Source organism: Balaenoptera physalus (genome assembly GCF_965194825.1).
Source record: "Balaenoptera physalus genome assembly, chromosome: 3".
NCBI classification, from domain to species: Eukaryota; Metazoa; Chordata; class Mammalia; order Artiodactyla; family Balaenopteridae; genus Balaenoptera; species Balaenoptera physalus.
Window position 1 is genome coordinate 176,867,627 of NC_138890.1, and position 20,340 is coordinate 176,887,966.

A 20,340-nucleotide genomic window follows, 5' to 3' on the forward strand; every position below is an offset into this window, starting at 1 on the left:
GAACGGGGTTCCTGGGGTGGGGATGTGGAGGGAGGGGCGGGTGGCTCAGCGAGGGCGCTCCCACGGGACCCGGCCCAGCACCCACCGCTGCCTGCAGCCAGCTCTGGCCAAGCTCCATGGACACGTGGGAGAGGATGGACAGGAAAGTTCTGAGGACGTCAGGATTCCTCCTGAGCATGTTTCTCCTCTGCCCGTTATCTTCTCAGTGGACCATGGGATTCTCCTCTTTCCAGAGGGCTCTGTGGAGTGGGCAGCAAGGGCCGTGCACACGGGGGTCCGAGTCCGGCCCCATCTCTCCCCCAGGGCGCTTGTCTCCTCACCTCCTGTCCCCGTGTGCTGGACCTGGGCAGGTGGACGTGCTCAGGCAGGCAGTCCCTGGCTGTCCACCTCGTCTGCCCCCCTCTGTCATCTGGGTGACCTGTGTGCTGACCGCTGTGGGGCTCCTTTGGTCACATGCTGTCACATCCACTTAGCTGGACTCAGGCACAGCGCCTGGGGGGGAGCAGGATAGGCCTGGCAACAGGGCCTCCCAGAAATGGGGGGCTCTTCAGAGGGGAGCTGCTTGGGTCCCCGAGGGTAAGATCTCTACGGGAGTCTTCCTCATGCACGGGGGCCTCCCTGCACTGCCAGGGCATATGGGGCTCTGCTCAAGGTCAAGGATCGTGCTTCGGGAGGCCGTGTGGAGGACCCGGGGAGAACGGTGGTCAGCCCCTGACCGGGCCGTGGCCAGGTGCCCCAGAGAGCTTGTCCAGGGAGCCGGGGGGCTCGGCGGCGAGGGGCAGATTGCAACCTGGGCTCCCTGGTGGGGGGTTGAACCACACAGATGCCACCCCTGGTCCCCTGGGGGGGTGGACCACACAGATGCCACCCCTGGTCCCCTGGCGGGTGGACCACACACGTGCCACCCCCCAACACACACACGTTTCCGGCCCAGCAGGTCTGGGAATGTGAATCAAACTATTTCCAGGTGGTATTGGTGGTGCTGGGGGGCAGGGAAGTTGGAGGCTGTCTTCCATGCAGTGACCCCCCGGGATGGAGCCGACAGAGACTGGCTGGGTCCAGCGTCAGGGTCAGGGCTCAGGAGGTGGGTAAGGGCGAGGTTGCAGGGACACGGCTCAGCCGACACCAAGAGGGACTGAGGCGCCGGGGGGCTTGTGTGAGAGCAGGCCCTCCTCGCAGCAGCCCGTCAGAGTCCCCGCCTCCGCGTCCAGCCCGGCTCAGGTCCCTGTGGGGCGCCTCCACCCGGAGGAGCCATCGCCCGGGCCTGCCCTGCTTTGTCTGCACTGAGGCTGTGCCCTTCAGAGCCCTGCGGGGCACACAGAACAGGAGGGGCAGCTCAGGGGGTGACCTGGGGGTCGGCTATCTGCCCTGTGCCCGGGGGCGGCACGGAGGCTGGAAAGCGGCATTTCGATGACCTTGAGCAGTTCCCAAGGCTTCCTTCCGGGATGTCCCTGCTGGGGCCGCATGATGTTGCAGGTGCCGTCAGGTGTACCTTGGACGGGGTCGGTGCTAACGCAGCCCAGATCAGCTGAGCGTGAGTGCAGGGCGCCTGCCGGGGTTTATGACTGTTGCCTGTTTACTGCCACTGCTGCAGCGTCCGAGTGACCGAGCGTTTATGATGGACCCAAGTCCACAAGTGCATCATAAATAATCAGTGCGGGACTGACCCCACCCACCTGCTGCCGGCCTGGCGGTGCCCCTGCTGGGAAGGACTGACCTGCTGCCCAAGGCGGAGGGCGCTCCATGCAGGGGGAGGTGACCTGGTCCCCACAGCTGCACCCCACTGACCCGCCACTGGCCACCGCAGGCTCCCAACACCCCTGGGCCTGTTTCTGGCATTTCCAGAAACAGGCCAGTCATTGCTCAGTTTTCTGACTTCTACATGCCTCTAGAACCTTGTTTGTCTACTAAATGCATTTTGTCCCAATTTTACTCAAAGTCACTTGTATTTTTACTAAAGTGTAAAACCCTTGGAAAGGGCATATGCTCTGGTCAGGCTCAACTGAGTAAGACCTCACTCTGATTTATCTATTTTTTAAAATCACCATGCAGACTGCCAAGTCTCCTCAGGGTGAAACATGAAAATAATAGGATTCTGAGAAGCAAAGAAAAAACATCTAGTTTCTTGGGCTTCCCTAGGTCTGAACTGCAGGTGAAGGAGCCTCTGACTCACGTGCCCCCAGGTGTGTGCGCAGCCAGAGGAGCCAAGGTGAGAAAGGCATGAGGGGCAGGAGTGAAAGCAGGGCACAGACGATGGCCGGGGGCCCTCAGCCCCACGGCTCTGCTCCCCTCACCGCCATGACCCTGGTGTGTGCTGGCGCCCAGCCATGGGACGCTCACCTGTGAAGGTCGCTGGAGAGCAAAGGGCTTCCCAGACCTGGCAGCTCAGCGTCCCCCAGGCGCTGGTGGGAGGATAATGACTCCCAAAGACGCCACATCCTAACCCCAGAATCCACATCACCTGACGTGGCAAAGGGGCATTACCGGTGCAGGTGGAGTTTGTAACTAATCAGCTAACCTGAAGGTGGGACGTGATCCCGAATGCCCTGGGCGGACCCACTGGAAGCCCAGCGTCCCTGAACGTGGAGGAGGGAGGCTGAAGAAGACTCACGGCTGTGTTGGCTTTTTGATGGAGGAAGGGGCCACGAGTCACGGAGTGTGACACGGAGTGGGCAAGGTGCGGGCCCCGGCCTCCCCATGCGGCTCAGGACTCACTTTGGGGGCACTCTTGGGTTAACCCCGCTTTAATACTCAGCTCCTCTTAGGTGGGCAGCAGTGCACGTGCTTCTGTTTACTGGGGTCTGGGCTGCCGAGGGCCAGGAGGGCCCCTCACGCACGCCTGGCCTCACCGTGGTACTTGTCAGCTGGGGATGGTTCAGCACCACGGACAGCGCTTGCCCGGCCTGGGACTGGAGCTTAGCGGGAAGTGTTCCCAGCAGGACACCAAGGACACGCATGGTCTCCTTGAGTGAGGCCGTGGGGCTGGGGCTGGAAGCAAGCCCGCGTATCCAGTGCCCAGCGCCCTAGAGCTGACCTCTGGCTGTCGGAGGAGGGCCAGAGCAGAGGAGGGCGGGTGGAGGTGAGTGGGCTCAAGAATGGGCAGGTCTTGGCTGAAGGAAGGACCGGGCGTGAGTGAGGGTGGCCTTCCCCTGGAGACAGTCGAAACCTGTGTGATAATCGGCCTTTTTGTTCTTTCCTGACACATTTGACTGAGAAAGTCTCAAAAGAATAAAAGGCAGTGCTTCTGAGCCAAGCCTGGGAAGAGCCGGCTTCCCCACTGGCTTTCTCACCGCAGCTCCCTGGCCTTTGAGAGAGGGATGGGCCATGCTTCTGTGATGATTCTCTGCATTGGGTGGCCCGAGCATCGGTCGAGACGGACCCACACCCCCGAGATTCCCCATCACGTGCAGTCACACCAGACCCTCCCCATGACCCCAGGGCTCTAGGTAAAGAAAGGGGCTTCTATGGGGCGGGGCCTCATGGCAGAGAACGCAGTCTGCTCTTCCTTGGAGACCGGCCCTGCCTGCAGATTCCCAAACTCGCATGGCACGAGACCCCTCGGCTGTGGGGTGTGGCTGGGCCTTCCCAGATGCCCCCCTACCGCTGGCCTGGCTGTCGGGACCCCGTTGTTTTGCCCATGGAATCGCCGGGCACAGTGCATGGCCACCCAGACTGCCCCGTGCATGACCACCCGCCGCAGGGCCCAGGAGGCGGACAGTGGGCTGTCCCCCATTTGGGGCAGGAGACAGGTCCCCCCCACCTCCACTCCTGGACGGAGCAAGGCGGCTGCTCGGCCACAGGGGCCGTGAGTTGTGTGGGGCAGCTTCGCCCCATCTCTTCCCGAGACGAAGCACCCAGGGTGGGTGGATGGAAAAGGCACACGGCCAGGGACCGCTCCCCGGGGCAGTGGGGACTCAGGCAGCTGAAGCTCCGGGACTTGGCTGAGCCTCTCGTAGGGTTTTGGCTCTGAGAGACGGGCCTGGGATCTGGGGCGTCAGGTTCTGCGAGAGCCACTCCGGACACCCCTAGGGGCTGCAGGGTCTCGGGGCTGCCTTGGCCTGATCCTCTGGGCGTCGTCAGACGCTATGCTCCCTCCATAAGGGGGGCAGCGCCACCCACCCGAGCTGAGGCACTGTGGCGAATCTAACAGGACAACAGTCACGGAAAGCTCTTTGAGAAAGATGGCGCCATTCCTCCTGTGCCTGTCTGGTCCTCTGGGGCAGCTCCTTTCTGGGGAGGATTTGGAAGCAGCTGCTTCAACGCTCCAGGCAAGGGGCAGCTCTGAGCCACCAGACAGCCGGCAGGTTGGCGGGGCCCACGCGGCTCAGAGCACAGCCTGGGGCCAAGAGCTGGCTCGAGTCGGGGCCACGCGCCCACGCTCTGACCAGCTCGGTGGCGGTTTCTAGTCTGGGACCCGGCTGGGCGCTTGCAGAGCCCATCCCCACGGCACTTGGGAAGTGTGGCTTGAAGCCACGTCCCTGTGGGAGGGGCTTCAGGGACCTGTGAAGTCACCGGAGTCTGGAAACTGCTCCTGTCCTCCTGCCACTGACTGAGGCCCTTGGCCAAGGTCACCGGGTCTGCTGGAATCGGCACCATTGCCCCAGGGGACGTCGGGGATCTGGGGATCTGGGGTCTCAGAGCAAAAGCAGCCCACGTGGCCCTTCGGGCACGAATGTCCACTGTGAGGGTCTTCCGGGCCCTGGAAGGCACCAGGGAAGGGCCAGGCCGGGTCTGAGGTGGCCCCAGTGCTCCCAGCCCCCACCCAAAGACCTACGTACTGGGGGTTCCAGGCCTTGTAGCACGGGGTGAGCTGGCCAGGAGGGCAACGTAGGCCACAAAGATGGTCAGCAGCAGCAGGGGGCTGACAACCTTCCAGGTCACCTGCCAGTAGAGGCCGGGCCGCCTCCCGGTCATCCATGCTATGTCGTCACAGAACCTGTCACGGAGACACTCAGATCTGCCACGGGCTCAGATCCCCCAGCCGCTCGACCAGTAGCCTTTGTCCTGCCACAAAGATGTAGCCCATGGGGCTGCCCCACCTCCACTCTGACCTTTGCCCCACATCTTCCTGAGTGGCCCCCGGACCAGGCAAACTTCTGGGGTCCTGATGAGGACTCAACCCCCAGGTCAATGTGTGGGGAAGGCCAGAGGGGCAGGTCAGCCTGGCCCAGGGCGCAGCAGGACCTGTGGATCTGGCCCTGGGGGCGGGGAACTCCGGCTCTGAGGGGTACCGCTGTGGGAGGCGAGGCGGCGCCTGACCCGGGCGCCCAGGACGGGGACAGAGGCCCAGGGTGTGCAGCAGCCACTGCAGACCCGGGAGGAGGTATCGGCCACCCAGGAGCCGACCCTCCTGGGGCCCCTCCCCTTCCTGTCCCCCCGCCCCAGGCCACTCCTCACGGCTCCTGAGGGTCCGCTTCTGAGACCCACAGCCCGTTGAGCCCTGGGGCTCACTGTGCCCCCCTCGTCACCACGGGCCACTGCCTCTTACTCCCGTCTCCCGAGGGGGCAGCATGCCTCCGGGGACAAGCCCACTGTCCCAGTGCCCACAGAGCAGCATGGAGGCCATGCATTTGGCGCTTCTCAGGATCTCTTAGAATACAAGGTCAGGGGGCACAACCTCCAGGGTCATCTGGGCAGGGCTACGGTCAGGGTGACAGGTGTGAGTCCAGGCGTGAGTGTCCCTGAGAGTGACAGATGTGAGTGCAGGTGTGAGTGACAGGTGGGCCGCAGGCCCGGGCCAGGTGTGGGTGGGCAGGACCAGAGGCCTCCAGGAGGGTGGGGCTTGGAGCCCTGGCGGGGTCTCCTGGTACCCTAGTGTCCACCTGTCCTTGGACTTTAGGAGTCCCCCCGCGTGGCTGGGGACTGGTCGTTTTGTCACTGGCGTCCCCACAGCCCGGCGGGTGGGTCCCAGGGGTGCATCTGTGAACGGGTTTGTTTGGGGCGGAGCTCAGATGGTCCGTGTCATCCTGCATCTGTCCAGGAGACCGGCTGCCCGATGCCCACACGTGTGTACTTGGGGACGCTTGGAGCAGAGGGGCGGGGCCCCTGGAAGCTGACTCACCGTTTCCTCCCATAAACATAAATGACACCAACCACCTCGGAGAACGCGAAGAGGGTCAGGTCCAGGGAAGCGATGTAGCGGTCACAAGTCTCGAGCCAGTCGTTTCCCGACCGCAGCGTGAAGCAGGTGGCCGAGAGGAAGCAGAGCAGGCAGGCCAGCCCTGGACACAGCCCCCATGTTCAGGCGTCTCCCCTTGTCCACCCCCCCATCGTGTCCCCCTGCACCCAATGAGCTGGAGGACGCGCTCGGCTGGGGTGGCCTCCGTGGGCAGTGTGGGACGGAGTCCCCTGCCCCCGCCCCCCCGACCCTCGGCTCCCCTGTGCTGACCCCTGAGGCACTGAGCCAGAGCCGCGGGGTCAGGGCCCCCGAGCCTCGTGGAGGAGGGGCGTCTGGACACCGGGCAGAGTGGACGGAGGGTAGAGGCAGCAGGGCAGTGAGGACGGGCCCTGCAGGGAGGCCTGGCTGTCCACTCACCGGTCAGGGCCTCCTTGGGGACCCACCGAGTCCAGGCGTGGTGTGATGACGCTTTCCACGTTCCCGAACACGGATGTCGGGCCCGGGCTGAACAGCACCCAGAAGAAGAGCACGGCCCCGACGGGGGCCCCCGGCATGTGGAGGACGGCCTCCGTGAAGACGATGAAGGCCAGGCCTGTGCCCGAGGCGCTCTGCAACGTAGCGCACGGTGGGCCCTCACATCCACGCCGGGGCACGCGTGTGCGCCAACACGCCCATGCGGGAACACGTGTGTGTACCAACACCCTCCTGAGTCAGGCTGCGGCAGCCCTGTCCTGGCTGTGTTATAACAAACTGCAGGCGCACCTCTGAAGGGGGGGGACCTGTGCCCCTAAACCCCCTGCAGCAGGTGCCGTGGGGGCTGGGGGCCTTGGGGGCTGGGGGCCTTGGGCTCAGGAGCCCATCCGACCGCTGCCCCGGGGACCTGTCCCCTGACTGCCCCCGGCCTGCTGTCCCTGTCCCCACATCAGCTGGCCCCGTGCGTGGCTCCTCCAGCCACAGTCTGGCTCCGTGGCCACGCTCAGGCCCCTCTCCCCGGGCTCTGGGCACCCGCAACGCCCGCTCTTGGGTCAGCCTGGATCCCCGCCTGCTGGGCAGGGCCCGTCGGACCGGCTGCGTTTAGGCCGTGGGGTTTTCTAGGAGCTCAGAGAAGCGGGGCACAGGGTCAGCCCCGAGCCCTTCACTGCTGACCCCGGCTCAACGCCTGCAGCCACCTGCAGCCCGGCCGCAGCCCCTGGGGTACCTTATCCAGGAAGTCCTCCAGGCAGCAGGCCTCCAGGGGGAGCCCGCCACCCGCTCGGGCTGCATGGCGTCCAGGTGCGCGAGGGCAGCGCGTAGTCCTCCCTGGAGGTGCTCCGGTTGGGGAGATGGAAGGCGTTGGTGAGGCGGGGTGGCAGGTGGGGTGAACAGGTGCCCTAGCGGCGGGCACGGGGAGGCCCGGCCTCGTGCACACACGGGGGACAGAGGCTGCAGCCTCGGGGCCCGGGTACAAATGGGCCTGCGGCTCCCTGCCTCCCCGACTCGAGGGCCCAATGGCCCTGGGAGTGGCGCTCCTAGAGCTGCTGCGGCGGGGCTCGGGGGACAGCTCTCCTTATGCCTCCACGTCTGTCTCAGGCCTCGAGGCTCAGACTCCGCGGGGCTTCCACGTTTGCGAATTCTCCTGCTCGCTAGAAGGAACTTGTCACCTTGCATCCAGTCCCCACACCATCCCGAGGGCATTTGCGGACGTGTCCAGAGTGGCCGACGCTCCCGTTCCCGCCAGGCCCCCGGGACGCTGTGCCCTCTCATCCCCGGAGCTGTAGACAAGCCTCTCCCAGGCTGGTTGCGGCCGCGGTTTTCGCGTTTTTGTGGTTTTTTTTTTTTTTTTACACACACACACTGTATTTTATTTTTACAGGAGATAAATAGACTGACACCAAGCATTGTAAATGGATGACCACAACAAAAGCAACAATGATTGCAATTACCAAGCACGAAACACACTCATACTATGTCATAATATTGACATTCAGTCCAGTAATCCTCCACTATAACAGCTCTTTTACTTTGCAGTGAAAATTGATTTGTATATTTTTTGCCTCTGAGTCCTTGTGGGATATTTTTTTTTAATTCAAACAGAAAGTCACAAAAATTATAATCAATCTCATCAGTTCACTCAGTTCCATGTAATTAATTTTTTTTTCATCTTGATCTTTTGTTAGCACTTTTATGAGTTCATCAGTTTTTCATTAGAGTTCTGAAAATGTTTATTCATTCAGTTCAGCAGTACAGTCAGTTACCAGAAACCTGTACTTGTCAGAGTCTTTTCCATGAATTTCTTGAAGATGAAACCCTTTTATAAGAACATTTTTGCAAAAGCATCAGAGTACACCCAGAACTGTCTGTAAATGACAAAAGACTTAAAAATGACCACGGTTAAAGATTTGATGAAAGTTCAAGGAAATTTAGTTATTTCTGAGATATACATTTTAAAGTGATAACTAGAATTATGACTTATAACATTATACCAGAACATATAAGATTTTTAGAAATTTCATGTAATGTCTGAAACATTTCTATTAACATTTTTGTGCTTTTTGTCGGTGATTTTGCTCTTTAAGTGCTGTCCAGTGTCCCAGATGCAGCAAGAAGATGGGGATGCCGCCTGAGGCACGGCCGTGGGCAGGAGCCCAGTGGTGATGGGTCAACAATTTTGTTCGCCGGGCGTCTCGGTGGAGCGGCTGGAAGAGCTGCTGTCCCGCGGGGGTGACGCTGCTCACCGCTCGGGCGTGGCCACTGCAGCCTCTCCGGAACATTCCAAGAGGCGCACTTGCTCAGCAGTGCCCGGAGCGCCTGGCGGCTGCCCTTCTTCCCCCAACACAGCTGAGCAGGGTCAGGACAGGCGTCCCCCCACGCTCTGCGGGCACGGCCATCGTTCTGCTGGCCGTCCGGGGCCGTGGGGACGTTTAGCAGCACCCAGAGGGTAGGCTTGTGCAGCTCTGATGGGCTCTAACCGGGAAACCATGTCTGGAGGCCACCAGGCCGTCCGTCTAACATGGTAACTTCAAGGGTGGGGGCATCCTAACGGCATCAGCTCCCGGGGCTGTTGTGACAAACGACTTCAGCCTGGGGGGTCTTAAAATAACGGGGATTCATCCTTTCCCAGCTCTGCAGCCAGCCGTCCAAGATCAAGGTGTGGGCAGGACTGCGCTCCCTCCGGAGGCTACAGGAGAGGGTCCTTCCTGCCTCTTCTAGCCCCTGGGGCCCAGGTGTCCCCGGGTTTGTGGCCACGTCCCTCCAGCCTCTGCCTCTGTGGTCACCCGGCCTTCTCCTCCGTGTCTGTGTGTCCCCCTTCTGTCTCTTATCAGGACACCAGCCATGGGATCGGGGACCCACCCCGTCCAGGACAGCCTCACCGTAACCAGTCATCTCTGCAAGGACCCTGCTTCTGGGTCAGGTCCCATCCCAGGCTCTGGGTGGACCCTCCTCCCCACTGCTCTGGGGAAACAGAAGGTCATCCGGGGGACCCCCACGAGGGGGCCGAGCTGGGGGCCGCCTCGCCCCAGAGCCCGAGGGCACCGTGCTCCCTCGTCCTGGCAGCGCCCGTGGTCGCTGGCCGCCTGGAACCCCAGGACAGAGAAGACAGTGATGGACGCACGGAGGGAAGTCATGCCGTTGACCAGGGCGATGGTCACCGCGTCCCTCCTACAGTTGTTCCTGGGCAGACGCGCGTGTCGTCAGGGCCCCCGGGGGCCTGCCTGTGCTCGACCTGGAACACGGTGCGCTCCTGTGCTCTGAGGACATCTCAGACCCCTCCCCGCCGACAGCCTAGCGGGGGCCCGGCTCACACTCACCCAGTGGTCCCCACCCCCTCTCCTGCCCCCCACCGCCTGTCCCCACGGACAACCACCCGGAGGTAGGTTTAAGCGCATCACCGCTGGCACCGTGTGGCTTATGGCCCGCGGTCGTGCCTGGAGCCACGGCCAGTCTGTCTCATAAAGAGGCACAGGCCTGGTGTCTATTTTAAGTGACAAGGAGGTGGACACAGGCGGTATTTCTGCTTTTATGGCCCCATGCGTCACACACAGGCGGCCCCCGGTTATGGCCTTTTTCCGGGGTTTGATGACCCAGGTTCTCTTCCTGCAGCCACTCCGGAACTTGCTGGAAGCTGCCCCAGAGGGCCCCAACCTCCCGGCCCTTGGGGGATGACTCAGTAATTGCCAGATCTTGACAGTCTGTTCTTATCAGAAGCTCACAGCATATCGCCCTCCATCCCCGGCAGGAGGTCACGGCAAAGAAGTGCTTGGTGTGTCTCTCTGAAGCCTGGCTCCCTGCCCCCAGCCCGGCCCTACCTGGGCAGGTTGTAACTTGCAAAAGCGATGTGTCCTCCGAAGGCCAGGGACAGAGAAAAGAATACCTGGGTGGCTGCATCCAGCCACACCGGGGGCTCTGCAGGACCTGCATCTGCAAGGAGATAGGGGCCCGAGATCAGCAGACAAGCTGCTGTGGCCCAGTGCCTCCCGTTCTGGAATGTTCCCAGCATCCCTGGGACTACTCCCACGAGCAGTGCCACCTGCTCAGGCCCCAAGAATAGTTTGGGACCGCACGCGCGGAGCAGTTGACGTGGCCAGCTCAGGCTGCCTGCTCGTGACGTGTAATGGCCCCCCGGGTCCCATCCACACGAGACGTGCGGCCCTGAGCGCTTGGGGCACAGCCCCCTCGGGGCTGGAAGTCAGGGCTGAGCAGCTCGGACTCAGGGTGCTTGTTCTGCTTCCCCTCAGGCCCGGGGTTCTGAGGACTTGAGGGCCGGGTGGGGCCCCCGTGCACATGGTGCCTGATGTTTCTGCTGCTAGACCGGGCAAACCTCCGCCTGCCTGCATACCAGAGGCCCGTCCCTCCCCCGGGCAGGGCTCTGCCTGGGAGGCTGCGGGATGAGCTGTGCAGCCCCTGGGGTCCCGGCGGTGCTGGGGTCCCGGAGACTGTGGAATGGCCCAGTGGCTCCTCGCCTGGTGGGGTTGCACTGCTGGACGAGGGCCTCAGAGGTGTGGGGCCTGGGTCCCCAGCCGGCCTCCCCCGAACCCCCATTTCACAGCGGCCCCCACGTTCCAGACCGAGTCTTTGTCCTGCTCTCTCCCCTCCGAGCCTGACCCCTGAGACCCCAGGCTGCCCCTCCTTGGGGCCACATCTCTGCTCTCACAGCCGGGGGTTGGGACGAGCTGGGCTGGGCAGGGGCCCCAGCTCGCGTGCTTCCTGAGCCCGGGCCCCAGGGGGCTCGGATTCGGGACCCGCTCACGTCGGGCGTGAATAGGTGGGTCAGTCCTTCGGTCGCCCCGGGCAGGGTGAGTCCTCTGGTGAGGAAAACCGCGGGGAGCAGTTGAGGGAACGAGGCCATGAAATGAGTTGCCTGAAAAAGGCCGGTTGTTAGTCTTCCCAGCGTGTCTGTTCCGTGTGAGCCCTGGAGAGGGGTGGGCATACCGAGATGCTTGGGTGCACTGCCACGTCCCCCGTGGGGTCCGGGTGGGGGTGGGGGGGCGTGAGCTCCAGTCAAGCTTGCGGCGTTCGGGGCTCCCCCTGAAGCCCATACGTGGACGCCGCTGAGGAGGGCGATGGCCTCCCCGGGGCGGGCGGACTCCCCCTCGTCCACAGGCCCCTCTTCCTTCCACCCTGAGGCCCCCAACCGGCCGCTTCTCAGGGTCCATGGGGCCACACACCTGCCCACACCTTCTCCCGCAGAAGGACCAGCCCCCAATTCTTTCAGGGCTGGGGAGGGGTCTGCACACACGGCGTCTGCGAAAAATAAACCTGCAAGTGGACACCCTTCCCTCCTGACCCCCAGACCCCAATGCAGACACTGGGGAACTACCCAGTGCATCTTCAGGGACTTTCATGGCAGGATTATTCGGGGTTTCTGGCTGGCTTGTTGCGACAGATGGCTGCTTCCAAAATTCCAGTCCCCTCAAGCTAGGAGCCCCTCACGTGAGAGTAATCATCACCCTCACATGGTAACCGAGAAAAAGCACAGGCACACATGCACACTCGGACCTGCAAACCTCCATCACCACGGATCGGGAGGCCTGGTAGGAATGCATGGGATTTCATCACAGTCATTTAAAGGACAGACATATGAAATATTGGACTTATCCAAGCCCAGAAGGAAGAGAGGGTGGGAAGCCCTGTGCTAGGTGCAATTTGAAAGGCAGGCTTGGGGGCTTAGACTCAGGCTTCCCTGATCCTTACTGCATGGAGACCAGGTAACTATCAATATGTTTTTTCTCATTGTCTAAGTCTCTTTAAAAGATAATCCACTGTTTGAAACAAAAATGCTGAGAATGCAGGGGTTTCCTGGCAGTCTAGTGGTTAGACTTGGCACTTTGGTCAGGGAACTAAGATCCCACAAGCCGTGTCGTGCAGCCAAAAAAAAAAAAAAAATGCTGAGAATGCACTTGCTGTTTATAACACATTGCAAGTCCAATGTATGACAACAGTGTGGACACTGTGGGGAGGGAGGGTGGTGCTGAGAGCTTCCTCTGTACAGTGGTACAGCATTGCTTGGAGACAGACCATGATGCTACAACCCCTAATTCAACCACCAAGCTGCTACTAATAAGCAAAGCACATAGAGTGGGATCAAAAAATACTCAGCAAAAGAGTGAAACAGGAACAAAGAATAGAGGGGACAAGCAGAAAAGAAGTACAAGATGACAAACTAAACCAAACCAGATCAATAAGCACATTATATGTAAATGGTCTAAGCACCCCAGATAAAAAAGGCAGGGATTGTCAGACTGGATAAAAAAGCAAGACCCAACTATATGCTGTCTACAAGAATCACACCTCAAACAAAAAGGCCCGAAGAGGTGAAAAGAAAAAAATGGGAAAAGTGCACTGTGTTAATTTAGTCACAGAAGGCTGGAACAGCCCCTCCAATATCACAGTGGACTTGGAGCTGACTCTCACCAGGCGGAGGAGCTTGACCTCGTGGTGACAAAGGCATCAGTTCTCCGGGGACACGTGACAGTGCTGGTGTTGCGCCCCTCCTCGCCGAGCCTCTGAACCCCAGAGGCCAGCAATGACGGAAGTGGGGAGGGGTCCTCTGGGGCTGGCGGGAGCTGGGGAGCGGGGTCTGGCCTGTGGGCTCTCACCTTCCCAGTGGGCTCAATGCCTCTGATGACACACAGGTACACAGTGGCCCAGGAGGCCATCAAGCAGACCACCAGTCACCACTGGACAGAGCCACCGTCGTTGATGTCAGCCGTGGTGTTCAGTGTCTGCCGGTACCAGAAGTAGCTCACAGCGCCGCTGTCCCGGCATTCCTGCACAAAGCCCGGAACCAGCCCGTGCAGTCATGGGCTGGCCATAGACTGCAGACGACCTGGGCACACCGGGCAGGACCACTGCCACCCTGAGCGAGGGGCAGGGAGGCTGACTGCCAGTGGCCTCTGTGGCCGACATGGGGAGCCTCCCAGCCCCGACCCTTGGTCTGAGCACCCAGGGCCAGCCTTGTCCAGCGCGTGCCAAGCACAGGTTTCTCTCAGCCAGAGGCAGGAAGGGAAAGAGGTCAACCCAGCTTTACGAGCAAACTTGAAAACCATGACCGTTTCCCACATCGGGGGGGTCTCCCCAGATGGCGCCCTTGGCTGGGGTCTCCACCAAAGACTTAGTTCAGGGAGCACAGCAGCCTGTCCCTCACCCTCCCGTCACCGGCACACGAGCAGCTGCGAGGGCCTTGGTGCTCCTCAGTGAAGGAACAGGGCATCCGGGGCCCTGGGTCCCGCAGTGAACAGGCAATGGCAGGGGTGACAAGACCCAGTCTCAAGGTGCCGGCCGAGGCTGGGCTTCTTGCCCGAGCGCGGGGCCCGCGTGGTTGAGGGCCGGCGGGCAGGCGGTCCGGGGCAGCGGGTTGGGAAGAGTTGGGGAGGCGCCACAGCACCCGTGCCAGGACCGTGTCGCAGCGCGTGCTGACCAGGACAGATGTGATGAAGCCGCCGAGCCCTGCGGGCACCAGCCACGGTCAGCGTCCCCCTCCTGGCCCCCCGTTGCAGACCGTCCTCAAGCACATCCCACATTTCTGCTCCCTACATCGCCCCAAAGGGCTCCCGCTGTCTGCCCGCTGGCCTGCCTCTGGCTGCGTCCGCCCGCAGGCAGCCCGTCATCTTCCCAGCCACGCGGTGCTCTCCGGGCTGGGCCACGTTTGGCTCTCCACCAGCCTCAGGCTGCTTCCAGGTGGGGCTTTCAGATGGCCTGCAGCCACCAGGTGTGTCATAGGCCTGGGTGGTGACGCTCGGATCCCTTACTGCAGCACCCACCTCAAGGGTACACGGGGAGCTGGGCCTGCCCTCTGCCCGGTCTCCCCTGGTGCGTGAGCTCCTGGGACAGGGAGCTCTGCACGCATGAGCTGGGCGATACGGGACAGCCTGCTGCTGCGCCGGGGCTGGCCCGCCGCCTCTGCCACCGCACCCGGCATCCAAGTCCTCAACAGGGATGCCGCTGCCCAGGCCCCTGCATCTTTGCATCAGGGCACCTCCTGTGTCTGCAGGTTCAAAGCCACTGGATATGCAGTGGAGTGATGATCAAACACCCATGAAACACGCATGGCACACGTAAATGCAGCCCCACCCCGCCCCGCTGCCCCCAGCAGCTGCGGGCAGGGATCAGAGGGAGGTGGGTACCTACTGCACCCAGGTAGGGCGAGATGGCCGTCCACACCCCGATGCTGGCCCTGTGCAGGCGCTAGCCACTGGCGCTCGATGGGGAAGACCGGGCTGCTCTCGAAGACCAGGCGATGGGGTAGGGGATGAGGAAGGCGCCTGTAAAGACGCGGCAGTCAGCCAGCGGCGCCGTCTGCCCGGCCAGGCCTCGGGCCGGAGGACGGCACAGGGGTGAGGGAGAAGCGCTCGTGGCCGCCCAAGGGGAGGATAGGGGACCCCCGTGTCAGGGGGTTGCCGTTGTTTTAAATGACTTGGTGTCACCCCACCACGTGGTGCTTTATTGGCGGTTTTCATCCACGGACAGGCTGCGTTGTTCTCCCTGAGGCCCTGTGGCCCCTGGTTCCGGGGCTCCTGAGTCGGGGAGCTGGCCTGCTCACGGGGAGCCTCGGACTAGGAGACCCCCAGACGCTCTCCCAAGCTTCGCCCTGAGCTGGGGCAGGAACCTGTCTCTCCAACCCTTCACCCCAGTCCAGACGCTGGGAGGTGGACCCAGCGGCGGTGGGAGAGGGCGCCGAGGCCCCCAGGACGGAGCACGTACCGGCCGATGCAGGAGCCCAAGGGAAGGGCAGGCAGAGATGGCGGCGGCCCTTCTGCGCCGCGAGCCCCCGTGGACAAAGTGGGTGCCGCAAGGTGGCAGGGCCTGGCCCCCCCGAACCCACAGACCTGCCAGGCCTGCTGGGGAGACCCCGGTTCCCCCCTGGATGCTTCCACGCTGTCGGGAGGACCACTAACTCCCCAGCGCGGAGTCGGCGATGCTGGCGTCTCACCTGAGGGCCCTTCCCTCTGGGTCCCCGCCAGCCGCGCGCTTTGGAACAGCACGTGGGGGCACGTCGATGCTCCAGGACCGACGGCAGCTGCCCCACCCCCACCCCCGCCGCACGCACAGGTCCAGGTGACCCCAAGGAGCAGCTCAGCCTGTTAGGACCCCTGACCAACGAGGTCGGCCGGCTGCATCCTCCCCACACCGTCTGCAGGAAGCTTGCATTCAGCTTCGAAGAGCCACTTGCACGCACCACAGGCCCCTGCACAGCCTCCGTCTGGCTTTTCGTGTCACAGTCCGGTGTTTGGAGGCTGAGCTGGGGCCCTGGGGGGGCAGGTGGCCACGGAGCCCTCCGCCCACGTTGGGCTCTGGCAGGACTCCAGGGCCAGCGCCTGGGGCAAGCTGTGCTTACGGGTGTCTTCCACGCAGCAGCAAAGAGGCAAAGCCGCGTTAAAGGAGAAAGTTAAATTCCCGAGGGACTCAGCCTCGGGGGAGGCGCCGGATGCCCCAGGGACGGGAGGGCATCTGTGGGCTGGGACTTGGAGCTAGAGGGTGTGGACAAAACCCGGGTCACCCAGGGAGCCCCTGGGGGGAGGGGCCGGTCACAGGGCCGGGGCCCAGGGCACAGGTGGAGGGGCCCTCTTCCCTTGCCGCCCCGTCTCCATCCTGCCCTGCGGGGTCTCCTGCAGGCGGGCCTCCCAGCCACCCTTAGGCCTCGGCACGCACAGCTGCAGCGCGGCAAGGACCGACATGGAATGGCCACACGGGCAGGGACTGAGTCCTAGGTATGCGATCCACTGTCTAGGAAGGGCCGTAGCCTCCAGGCTAACCAGACCTTGGCCCCCTTCCCCCACCCCCTGCTCTGAGGGGAAACCCCCAGCCGGACGGGGCCCGGGTGGGGGCCTCAGGGGCGGCTGAGGTCAGCATGACCGGGTCCACCCAAAGGAAATATGCAGGGAGGGCAGGGGTTCTCCTGTGGCTGAGCCGCCACGCGGGGGGAGGAGAGAACAAGAGGTGTTTCTGGGACCACGTGGCGAGCAGCGTCCACTCCGTGCGTCAGATGCATTTCATCCCCGGCGGGACTGCCATGGGAACAGGAACTCATACCACAAACCAGGCTGGGGCACTGGGGGCGGGGCTCAGAGCGCTCCACGTCCGGCGTGGGCACCTGCCTCCCTCGAGTCCCACAGTAAGTTCATTTCTGCTGGATCTGAAGGAGGGAGGAGAGTTGGTCCACCATCGGGTGGACCTCAGCACAGGGTTCACAAGATCCGTGATGCTGGGATGAGGTAAGACAAGCGTATTTGGTCCTCATCCCGAAAAGAAATGCATTTCAGAGCTCAGAGCTCCGAAGACCCTCAGCATTTCGCGGGTGACGGGAGAGAGAAGCAGCTTCTGCCGTCCGTGATAAGCCCTTTAACCTTACCTGGGCTCACGCCAATGAGGTAACTCCTGGAGGATGGAGCTGGTGGCCAGAGGCCCCGACCATGCCCTCCAGGGAGACCGAGTTAATCACCAGTCAGTGGCCAGTGGTTCCATCAAAAACCCCGCCTGGCGGGACTTCTGGGTGGGTGACACTCAAGGCACAGGAGGGTGGCCCCCTGCACCTCGCCCTTCACGTCTCTTCCATATGGCGGTTCTGAGTTGTATGCTTTATAATAAACCTGTAAACCTAAGTGGTTTCCTGAGTCCTGGGAGCCATTCTAGCAAATTATTGAGCCTTAGGAGGGGTCGTGGGACCCCTTGAATTTGTAGCCAAGTTGGACAGAAGCTGTGGGTGACCTGGGGACCCGCTACTCCAGATTGGCATCTGAGGGGGGCATCTTGTGGGTGAGCCCTTGGCCTGTGGGGTCAGGCGGTATCAGGGTGGGGTTAGGGCGTGGGGCACCCAGTTGGTGCCCACTGAGAACCGGAGACCCGGTCGGTGTGGGGAAAACCTCACGCATTCGGTGCCACGGCCCTGAGAGCAGAAGGGGCACTGAAGCGCTGGTGACGCGGGGCACACAGCCCCGTCGGGGGGCCCACTGTACACGGCTGCCCGCTGGTGGATCTCGGAGAGCCCCACCCTCACCCTGCGCTCCACCAGCCCCGGGATGCTGGGTGCGGCACACACCAGGCCAATCCACTAAGAAACTGTGGAGAAAAAGAAGGTTCCAGTCGGAACAGCAGCAAGAGCCTGGGTTGCCCAAGATCTTTACGGAGAGAATCACACTAGGACAGAAAGGAGAGTGACACGCTGTGTGTGTTTGCGTGTGTGGAGGGGTGACTCACGTCGCTGGGGGGACTGCTTCCCAAACCCACCTAGACAGTCGACACCACGCCAGACACCCGGGCTGGTGTGTCCGTGTCTCTGGTTTGCACAGAAGAGTGACGGCAAAGGCGTTTGAAGGACGAGCAAGCCGAGAGGATACTGCTGGACACCAGGGCTCCTTAAAAACCCGTGCCACTTAACTCTGGGCCGCTTTCGGTGCCGGGGTCCACAGACCTCCAGGGACACGGAAGTCTGGGCGGGACAGGGCAGCGCAGAAATCTCAGCCTCTTGGTGAGGGACCCCATCTGTGTGGCTCCCTGGGGTGAATCCCGAGCCGCAGCGCATGTCAGAGCCCCGCGGTCAGTGACCTGAGTCACCGCCGGGCCTCTGTGCTTCTACCGTCCTCTGACTTAAAGAAAGCTCGCTGCAGAGTGGCGTCTATGTGACAGAATCCCTGGCCATCTCTGTCCAGATGTTGTGCTCAATTCTGCCACAACGTCGCCTTCCGTTTCCAGGCGGGGCAGGACGTTGAGGTGGGGACTCTGTGCATATCAGCGTGAGGCAGCGTGTGCTTGTTGCCCCCCTGTCACCTTCGAAGGCACCAGAGGCGGCCAGGGCAGGCAAAAAAGGGCCTCTCGCACTGTGAGAAACTTAAGTATTTCATGACGTTGGATCGAGAGCTTCCACGTCTGAAAACAGAGGCAACAGAAGTGTTTCAAAGCCCCGGGCACGGCTGGGGACCGGGCTGCCCTGGCCGCGGGCACGGCCGCCCCGAAGGCCTCACCGTCTGGACCGCGGGGAGACGGACCTCGCAGGAAAGGGGTTCCCAGGCCCCCGGCCCCGGCAGCCCTGACAGCGGGTAAGGTTGTGGGTGAAACGTCTGCAGACGTCCGATCCCCAGCGTACGGAGCATGGCCGAGACCCTGACCTGACTCAGAGGGCGCCGAGAGGCCCCCGGGAGCCCCGGGTCGGGTCTGCCACCTGTGCTTCTGCACTTCCCGAGGGGCCCCCTTCAGACAGGCGCCGGCCAGGAGACCCGGGGCCCAGGCGCCCGCCCGAGCCCACACCGCGGGGGCTCTGGCATCTCTGGGGCAGCTGTTACAGGCGTACCTGCATTTTCAAACTTTCCTGCATGCCATGTATCTTCTCACAATCAGGAAACAAAGACTTTATAAAGACGCAGCGTCCTTATGACCAGGAAGCTCGGCGGGCGGTGCTCACGTGGGGTCTGCTTGCCCACCGTCCGCTGCCCACCTGTCTCGCGAGGAGGGCCGGCTGTCCGCCCTTGAAAGGGCAAGGATGCCTGCCCGACCAGAAGATGTGGCGTGAGTTGTCAGCAGCTCAGCCTTTCCCGTCTCCTGGGCCCTGAAAGAGACGTTCCCCAAATTTCCCACCAGAGACCAACTCAGGCGGGAAGGTCTGCAGGCGCTGGGGAACCGCCGGTCTCTCAGGGGCAGAGCGAGCCTCAGCTCAGAGCCCACAAGAGGACGAGCCTGCCTGAAAAACCCCCACCCTGAACCTGGGGACAGAACGGGCCACGTCCGCCCCCGAAGGCAGTGGTCCGGCCAGCCTGCGGCCTCCTGTCCCCAAGAGCGAGCGTGACACCAAGAGAAGGCCGAGCGAGAGGCACCCCAGGCCGAGCCGCTGCGGCTCCAGCCCACGGGCTTCGGTGCTGGGAGCCTGAGCAAACCCCTGGGATCGCGGTCTGCGGTGTTGTCAGCAAGGCCGCAGCGCCTGCAAAGGGGGCCTGGGCGCCCTGACCGCCGCACAGCCCAGACGGGCAGGCTAACGTGCAGCACCGCAAAGCTGAGGCCACTGGGCCTCAGAGGGACAAACCCCCCGGGGGCGGCAGGTCCCCACCACCCTGGAGGCCGCGGTGGGGACAGATGAGGGTGCGCGGCTCACCTCCCCCGTAGGTCTGGCACAGGTACAGGACCTCCGGAGGTTGCCCAGGCCCACGGCAAACCCGACGCAGCTCGGGAGGTTCTGGAGCTTGTTGCCCCACGTGGGCCGCTCATCCCCACCAGGATCCACAGGTGGGTCCGGCTCCGGGGTGCCCGCCACGCCCACCACCTGCTCCTGGCCGCAGCCCGGGACCTCCACTGGGGATGGGAAGCCGCAAGCCGTCTCCCCTGCAGGTGTGATTTTTCATGATTTAAAGGAAAACCAGTGGAGCCGGTTAATGGGTAACAACCCCCCGCCCGCCACAACTGCATGCCCCTGCCCCCCACTGGCTCCCGCCCGATACCAACAGCCCGCAGCTGCTGCCACCACCAACACGAGAACCTGAAGGATTCCAAGGCTGGGGCACATTTAGTTGTTTTTATAAAATTTTACTTTTAATTAACTTCGTGAGATAATTGCAGACTTACACGTGGCCGTGAGGAATAGTACCACGTGCCCACGCACCCAGCCCCCCAGTGGAGACATCCTGCAAACATCTCGCCAGCGTCACAGCTGACACAGCGGACATGTCCATCCCCGAGGGTCCCTCTGTCCCCTGTGTGGCCGCACCCCTGGCGGCCTGCATCTGCTCTGCGTCGCTATAGATTTGTCATCTCAAGCACAT

The 20,340-nt window shown here is 62.4% G+C and overlaps 1 pseudogene across 1 annotated transcript; it reads right to left on the reverse strand.

The window, feature by feature from the left end:
• Positions 1-7,173: 7,173 nt before the first annotated feature.
• Positions 7,174-20,250, reverse strand: LOC309657726 (inactive sodium-dependent neutral amino acid transporter B(0)AT3-like; annotated as a pseudogene). Its single transcript has 8 exons — positions 20,181-20,250; positions 19,677-19,903; positions 14,722-14,859; positions 13,743-14,044; positions 13,195-13,383; positions 11,346-11,456; positions 10,405-10,516; positions 7,174-9,769 (listed from the first exon to the last, which is right to left on the reverse strand). The product of its transcript is annotated as an inactive sodium-dependent neutral amino acid transporter B(0)AT3-like (transcript).
• Between the last annotated feature and the right edge of the window lie 90 nt (positions 20,251-20,340).